The following is a 9,396-nucleotide window of genomic DNA, read 5'->3' as shown; positions in this document are numbered from 1 at the left end:
GGAATGTTGACTATAGAGAGAGAGAGACAGACAGACAGAGGGAGGGAGGGAGTGAGAAAGGTGGGGGGATCGGCGGGATCGAGATTCCATTGCACTTTTCTCCAGTCTGAACTCGCTGCCGATTACAAACCCTCTGGTGAAACAAGGTGTGAAATACAGCTCCTTCAAATGCGTTACTGATTGCAGTCGCTCACACTAAGGCAAAAAGTACCTTCAAGAAAGCATTTCGAGTGATAGATACAGAAAATTTGGAGGGATCGACCTGTCAAGTTCCTTTATATTTTCTAAAAGAAAATCTTGCGTTTGGAAAGCGCCTTTCGCAGCCGCTGGCCGCCTGAACGCGCTTTGAAGCAGAGGAAGCACTTTAGAAGGGGAGTCACTGGTGTCACGTTGGAAAATACATCAGTCAACATGAGAACAAGTCTGAGTTCTGTACCGAAGTATCTGGAGTGAGACTCGATCCCACCACTTTCTGACTCAGAGGTAAAAAAAAATTCCAACGAGCCACAGATGACAGGTGGCACTAAAACGAGACATTTGTTCACCTGTTCCTGGACTGCTTCTGGAATGTGGAGAGATGAATAAGCGGATTTACTGGCGAGGGCGTCTCCTCCCAGGTAACTCTGTGGCACAGACCCCTGTGCTTCATGGATCCTTCCCAGGGACACATCAGCTGATGCGGGAAAGCTTTGGGTTGACATATTTCCCCCAGTTTTAGGAAATATTTCTCCATCCGGCGATTGGTCACAATGTGGAACTCGCTGCCACTTGATGTGGCTGAGGTCGAGACCATTAATGCATTGACAAGGAGGCTTGAAATCCAAGATGTTTTTATGCAGAATGTATTTTGAGTTTCTTTGTAAATGCTTGAGAAAATAAGATTTAGTTTCGGAAATCGAAAAAAATGCAGAAATATTCAAACTCCGCCTCGGGGATTTTGAGCTCTGCACATTCATGTCTCAGGCAGTGCAGCCCTCCCAGTCCCTGATAAAGAGGAAGGACATCACAGGGTGTGGGGGCAGGGCTGTGGGACAGGCCAATGGAAAATGGGAGGGGGTCAAACGGCATCCTATTGGGGTTAAACTTGAAGAGCTTCCCCCGACACTCGTGCTACGGCCGCAAGAAAAACCACCGGCCATTGAAGTTTTGAGATACATCAGAATTACAAACAGACAATTCAGTAAAGTTGTAAAAATATAGGGCAGAATTTAGCCCTCGATGGGCGAGCGGGCCCCGCCCAGCGGGCCCCGCCCTCAACTCGCCAACGGAAAAATTCTGGCCATAGAGTTAAGGTGGCAGTGGGGGGGGGGGGCGGGGGGGAAGTAGAGATATCGATGTCGATTGGAAAAAAAATGAGTTGTTTTATTGCAGGGATATTGTCTGATATTCTAGTGCAAAATGTTCCATATATTTGACAGTATTAAACATTGGATTTTAATGTCACTGTCTGGGTGTGAAACAGCTCCTGTGTGGGGCACAGAAAGGACAATCTGGCCTGGGGGACATGAACACCCCTTACACAGCCCAGCGGAATTTACTAACGTTCATTTCAACGGAGGGAAAATCTGGAAAGTTCCTGTCATTGGAGACATTCCTCCCCACCGTTAAGAATTCTACTCGATTTTGGAAAATACTGTCATCCATCATCAACATGAGGAGAGTTCTGTCATCATCGTTAAAATTTCACCGAGGCCATTCAGGAGTGAAATTTCGAAGCAACTTTTCACCTCCAAGTGTCGGAGAAATATGGAATTGTCTCTCCTTTAAGGGGGAATACCAGGAATAATGTAATTCTCCGGGGTATCAAAACATGCGGAGCTGAGGCGGATAAATGGAGTTGAGGTACATGTCAGTCATATCTAATCGAAAGATGGAAGGCATTCAGGCGGCTGAAAGTTCCAATCCTTTTCCTGTGCCCCTCCGACAATCTGAGACATTCCAGTGAGATATTCAACCAAGGCTCAATTGGGAGTTTCAGCTCCCACGGTAAAGTGGAGCAGGGGAGTTCTCCCGGTGTCCTAGACAACATTCCTCCCTCAACCAAGGACAGATTAACCCGTAATTCATCTAAATTAGTTTCTGTAGGGTCGTGCTGGGTGTAATATGACTCATTCATTTCCCTGCAAAACGGCGATTACTGCATTTGCGAGTAATGAATTTCGGGTGCAGTCAGCTTCTGAGATGGGTTCAGACTCTATGTGAACGTCTCTCTTATTCATACAAAGTGCAGCACTGCCACCTGCTGACTGAATATCAGTTCCGAAGAAGAGCTTTAGAAACATAGCAACAGAGAAAATAGGAGCAGGAGTAGGCCATTCGACCCTTCGAGCCTGCTCCACCAATCATTATGATCATGGCTGATCTACCAACTCAATAGCCTGCTCCTGCTTTCTCCCCATATCCTTGGATCCAATTCGCATATTGAGCTATATCTAACTCCTTCTTGAAAACATACAATGTTTTGGCCTCAACTACTTTCTGTGGTAGCGAATTCCACAGGCTCACCACTCTCTGAGTGAAGAAATTTATCCTCATCTCAGTCCTAAATGGTCTACCCAGTATCCTCAGACTGTGACCCCTGGATCTGGACTCCCCCACCATCGGGAACATCCTTCCTGCATCTACCCTGTCTAATCCTGTTAGAGTTTTATAGGTTTCTATGAGATCCCCCCTCATTCTTCTGAACTCCATTGAATATAATCCTAACTGACTCAATCTCTCCTCATTTGTCAGTCTGATATCCCAGGAATCAGTCTGGAAAACCTTCGCTGCACTTCTTCTATAGCAAGAACATCCTTCCTCAGATGAGCAGAACAAAATGGCACACAATAGTCCAGGGGTGGTCTCACCAAGGCCCTGTACCCCTGTACTTAAATCCTTTCACTATGAAGGCCAACATACCATTTTCCTTCTCTACCGCCTGCTGTACTTGCATACTTACCTTCAGTGACTGGTGTACAAAGATACTCAGGTCTCATTGCACTTTCCCCTCTCTCAATTTAAAGCCATTCAGATAATAATCTGCCTTCCTGTTTTTGCTACTAAAGTGGATAACCCCATACTTAACCACATTATACCGCATCTACCATACATTTGTCCACTCACTCAGCTTGTCCAAACCACACTGAAACATCTCTGCATCCTCCCCACAGCTCACCCTCCCACCCAGCTTTGTGTCATCTGCAAACATGGAGATATTACATTTAGTTATCTCATCTAAATCATTAATATATATTGTGAATAGCTGGGGTCCCAGCACTGATCCCTGCGGTACCCTACTGGTCATTGTCTGCCATTCGGGAAAAAAGACCCGTTTATTTCCCATCTGCCAACTAGTTTTCAATCCATCTCAATACACCATCCTCAATGCCATGCGCTTTAATTGTACATGCTAATCTCTTATGTGGGACTTTGTCAAAAGCCTTCTGAAAGTCCAAATACATCACATCCTCTGGCTCCCCCTCATCAACACTACTAGTCACATTCTCAAATAATTCCAATAGATTTATCAAACATGATTTCCCTTTTGTAAATCAATGCTGACTGTCCAATTCTGCCACTGCTTTTGAAGTTCTCAGCTATTAAATCTTTTCGAATGGACTCTAGAATTTTCCCCACTACCGAGGTCAGGCTGACTGGTCTGTAATTCCCTGTTTTCTCCCTACCTCCCTTTTTAAATTGTTGGGTTACATTAGCTACCCTCCAATTTGTAAGAACTGTTCCAGAGTCTATAGAATCTCAGAAGATGACCACTAATTCATCCACTATTTCTAGGGCCACTTCCTTAAGTGCTCTGGGATGTAGATTATCAGGCCCTGGAGATTTATCGGCCTTCAATCCCAACAAGTTCTCCAAAACCAATTCCCGACTAATCTTGCTTTCATTCAGTTCCTCCCTCTCATTAAACCCTGTGTTCCTGAACATTTCTGGTATGTTATTTGTGTCCTCCTTTGTGAAGACAGAACCAAAGTACATATTTAATTGGTCAGCCATTTCTTTGTTCCCCATTATAAATTCCCCTGTTTCAGAATGTAAGGGACCTATATTTGTCTTCACCAATCTTTTCCTCTTCACATATCTCTGGAAACTTTTACAGTTAGTTTTCATGGTCCCTGCCAGCTTACTCTCCTACTCTATTTTCCCCTTCTTAATCAATCACATGGTCCTTCTGTGCTGAATTCTAAAGTGCTCCCAATCCTCAGGTCTGTTGTTTTTTCTGGCCAATTTGTATGCCTCTTCCTTGCATCTAATACTATCTGTAATTGCCCTTGTGAGTCATGGTTTGGCCACCTTTCCTATTTTACTTTTTGGCCAGACAGGAATCCTTCTGGACTTAATATTGAGTTCAACAACTTTAGATCATGAACTCTCTCCTCCATCTCCACTCCCTTTCCGATCCCCCTTTTTCCAATAATTTATATATATATTTCTTTTCCCACCTATTTCCATTATTTTTAAATGTATTTCCATCCATTGTTTTATCTCTAACTTATAGCCTATTTCGATCCCTTCCCCCCACCTCACCCCCTCTAGGGTTATCTGTCCCTTTCTCTTCCTGCTTTCTACCCTTAATGTCACCATTAGCACAGTTCTTAGCTAATATCACCACCGTCAACACCCCTTTGTCCTTTTGTCTATGACATCTTTTGGCTATCTCCACCTATACTGGCCCTCTATCCAGCTCTACCTGTCCCACTCCCCCTTCAACCAGCTTACATTTCACCTCTTTTGTATTTTTCATTAGTTCTGATGAAGAGTCATACAGACTCGAAATGTTAACTGTATTCCTCTCCGCAGATGCTGTCAGACCTGCTGAGTTTTTCCAGGTATTATTGTTTTTGGTTAGGAATAAACAATTCTTGCAGTTCACCCATGCGGTCTTTGAACGTTTGTCATTACCTATCCACCATCATCCCTTTAAGTAAGTTTTCCCAATCCATCATAGCCAACTCACATCTCATACCATCGTAGTTTCCTTTGTTGAGATTCAGGACCTTAGTCTCAGAATCAACTACGTCACTGTCCACCTTGATGAGGAATTCTATCATATTACGTTCACTCATCACCAAGGGGCCTTGCACAACTAGATTGTCAATTATTCCTTTCTCATTACACAATACCCTGTCTAGGATGGCCTGTTCTCCAGTTGGTTCCTCAACGTATTGATCCAGAAAACCATCCCATATACACTCCAGGAATTCCTCCTCTACGGTATTGTTACTAATTTGGTTTGCCCAATCCATATGCAGATTAAAGTCACCCATAATTGCATATGTTCCTTTATTGCATGAGTCTCTAATTTCCTGTTTAATGCTATTCCCAACATCACTGCTACAGTTTGGGGATCTATATACAGGCCCTACTAATGTTTTTTTCCCCTTAATGTTTCTTAGCTCTACCCATACAGATTTCACATCGTTGGAGGTAATATCTTTCCTCACTATTGCATTAATTTCCTCCTTAACCAGCAATGCAACTCCACTACCTTTTCCTTTTTGTCTGTCCTTCCTAAATACTGAATACCCCTGGATGTTCAGTTCCCATCCCTGCAGCCATGTCTCTGTAATCCCGACTATATCAAATCTGTTTACATCTATGTGTGTGGTTAATTCATCCACTTTATTGCAAATGCTTCCTGCATTAAGGCACAAAACCTGAAGGCTTCTTTTCTTAATATTACTTGTCTTGTTCCCATTGTTTTTCACCGAGGCCTTACTTAATTCTCATCCTTGATTTCTCTGCCTATCTCTTTTCTTATTCTCCTTTCTGTCCTTTGTTCTTATCCATGACCCCCCCCCACCCCCCCCTCCTCTGACTCCTTGTATCAGTTCCTATCCCGCTGCTATTTTAGTTTAAATCCTCCCCAACCACTCTAGCAAATATTCCCCTCAGCGGAATGGAACACCTGGTCCTGCCAAGGTGTTACCTGTCCAGTTTGTACTGGTCCCACCTGCCCCAGAACCAGACCCAATGTTCCAAGAATCTGAAACGCACCCCCTCACACCATCTCTTCAGCCATGTATTCATCCGATATATCTATTTCTACTCTGACTAACACGTGGCACTGTTAGTAATCCTGAGATCACAACCTTTGAGGTCCAAATTTTCAACTTACTTCCGAACTCCCTATATTCTGCTTTTAGGACATCATCCTTTTTTTTTTTACCTCTGCCATTTGTACCAATGTGTATAACGAACACTGGCTGTTTACCCTCCCCCTTCAGAATATCCTGTAGCCGCTCTGAGACATCCTTGACCCTAGCACCTGGGAGGCAACATACCATCCTGGAGTCTTGTTTGTGGCCACAAAAGCACCTATCCATTCCCCTTACAATTGAATTACCTATAATTATTGCATTCCCACACTTTTTCCTCCTTCCCTGTGCAGCAGAGCCAACCATGGTGCAATGAATTTGGCTATTGCTGCTTTCCCATGAGAGGCCATTCCCCCAAAAGTATCCAAACTGGTATATCTGTTTTGCAGAGGAATAGGCACAGGAGCTTCCTGCACTGCTTGCCTAATCCTCTTGCTCTGCCTGGTGGTCACCCAGTCCATTCGTGCCTGTGGACTCTTAGCCTGCGGTGTGACTACCTCTCTATACATGCTATCCTTGAAACTCTCCACCTCGTTGATGCTCCAAAGTGTCCCCAGCCACTGCTCCAGCTCCAAAACCCGGGCTTCCAGGAGCTGCAGCTGGAGACACTTCCTGCATACATGCTGGCCCCAGGTATAGGAAATGTTCCCAGCTTCTCACATGGAGCAGGAGGAGCAACTACGGTTTTGAGTTCTCCAGCCATGACTTACCCCTTTAAATTAAATTGAACCTTATCCTTTATACCAATAATATCAATTACTCTCGGGCCCTTCTTCTCTGCTCCTCGTTATTCCAGCATATCGCCCTTACAATTGATGAACCACAAAATAAGACCTTGAAAACTATAAGTGATAAAAGTAGTAAATACTTACCTGAACGTACTCATGGTACTCAAAGGATCACCTCGTTTCCTTGCTCACCACTCTCCCTCAGTCACCAAACTCCAACTTAAGCATTCTACTGCAGCCCAAAGCAGCACCCAAATGCAAACTCGAAAAGTTAACTCTCTTTCTCTCTCCACAAATGCTGCCAGACCTGCTGAGTTTTTACAGGAACTTTCTGTTTTTATTTTCTGACAGGATTTCAGTGCTGAATGAAATAATTGAGCATTCAAAACGGCCCAAGAAGTGCTGACTAAGGTTTTTAAAGGTTCATAACTTCGAAAGGCTGAGTGGTCTCCTTCTTTGTTGTATGAGACTGCGATTCTCAAGTATTCTTAGACTTGGATCTGATCAAATTCAGATTTACAAAGTCGATTCAATCAACCCCATTGTTTTGTGATATGTTCCCAGGGCTGTTAGTGGGAAAGATTAGCTGGAGAATGTCACATTAATATCCACAATTATCCGGGAAATATTTACGAATTAAAAATTCTGCACTAATGTGATATATGCTGCAGTATTTCGCTGGTTTTGAAATCCGCTAAATAAACCAACATGATTGTCATCCCGGCATTGCTGTGCTAATAGATGGATTTAAAAACTGTAATGGAAACAAGTGATTGGAGAACTCAGGAATTGAATGGATCCGAGTTAGTTTTGATATCAAGGCTCTGGTTTGTGCAGATCAACTCCAATCTACAGCACTCTACTGTCTAACTGTAATTATACAGGGGCTTGGCGAGTCGGCAACTGGTACTGTGTACAGTCTTGGTCTCCTTAACTATCGTAGTATATGCTTATTATAGAGGGAGTAGAAAAAAGTTTCATGAAACTAATTCATGAGGGATTTCTATGCAGAGAGTTTGAGTAAATCTAGCATGTAATCCGTAGAGATGAGGAGAATGAAAGGTTATCTCATTGAAGCATTTAAAATTGTTAAGGGGTTTGTCATGGTATGTGCTGGAAGGATGTTTCATCTGCTTAAGAGTTTAGAACTGGGCACCATGGTGAGTCAGGTGAAAACATCTGGAAAATTCAATCTGGACGCGACAAGGAAATTAAAGGTGAGGATCATCGGGAAGAACTGAAGCTGTTTTGTGAAATTGACAAGACATGTCCTGCTGGGAGAGACCAACAGAATCACGAGTCGCACCGTCTCCTGCTGATCAATGAAGCTGTTGAGATCAACAAGGTACAATCAACAAGAGATTCACTCAAAACAAAAACAGAATTACCTGGAAAAACTCAGCAGGTCTGGCAGCATCGGCGGAGAAGAAAAAAGTTGACGTTTCGAGTCCTCATGACCCTTCAACAGAACTGAGTGAAATTAGGAGAGGGGTGAAATATAAGATGGTTTAGATTCACTCATGTTTTCAGAAACACTTTCATTCTGTGATTGTCTTTCTCAATCCGAGGATCGGTTGAAGTCTTCATTAGAATCTCACACAAAAAAAATACATCGGCCGTTCTGTAAACTGCAACAAAACAGAAAGAGATTTCCGAAGTTAAGATAAGGTCTCCTTGTAATAACAGAAAGTGCTGGAAAAACCCAGCAGCTCTCGCAGCATCTATGGAGAGTTAACGTTTCGACTCCAATGTCACTCTTCTTCGGAACAAAGGTGACACGATTGTTTGAAGTGATTAATTAATTAAAGCACAATGAAAAATGAGAAATAAAGTTTTAAACTGAGAGATCCGGCAATCCTCTAACACTTGTGAGTATAACGGAACAGGGTTGTTAGTTTCTTGACTTTCAGTTATTCAGTCGCCGGTTCCGCTGTTTTCAATGATCCACGACTAACCAATGAGCAGGGTTTCGGGTAGCTTCGTTCCCAAAACAGAAAAATATTGCGGATGATGGAATACTGAAATTAAAAAAAGGAAATGCTGCAAATTCCCCTCGGGCCGGAAAGCGTCTGTGGAGAGAGAAACGGAGTTAACGTTTCAGATTCAGAACCAGAACACCATGCACCACCACCCTCCTCCATCTGGCTGAACTTGTTCTCACTTTGAACAACTCCTGGAACTCAAATCACTCATTCCAAACAAAAGGTCTTGCTCTGAATATACGCATGGGTCCTATTTATGCATTTTTTTTGTTTCGTGTAATAGGTGCAACATTCCTTGTTCTAGTCCTACCCAGTGGCCGTCTCTCACATCTTTTTCTGCTCCCCTTGTTTCTTGCTGCCTTACCTGAGACTCTGCGACAAACTCTCTGAGATCTCTGCGCTTTCCAAATTCTAACATCTTCAAACCCCGGTTTCCTTTGCCTCACCATCGGCGGCTGTGCCTTCAGCTGCCCTGATTCTAAGCCCCAGAATTCCCGCTGAACCTCTCAGCCTCTCTCTCTCACTTTAAGATGCTCCTTGCTGTTGTACAAGCTTTTGGACCCCTGGTAAATATCTCCTGAAAGGGTCTCA

This window comes from Carcharodon carcharias, chromosome 19, assembly GCF_017639515.1.
Source record: "Carcharodon carcharias isolate sCarCar2 chromosome 19, sCarCar2.pri, whole genome shotgun sequence".
Lineage (NCBI taxonomy): Eukaryota > Metazoa > Chordata > Chondrichthyes > Lamniformes > Lamnidae > Carcharodon > Carcharodon carcharias.
The sequence above is the reverse complement of the archived record's forward strand: the minus strand, read 5'-3'. Positions refer to the sequence as shown.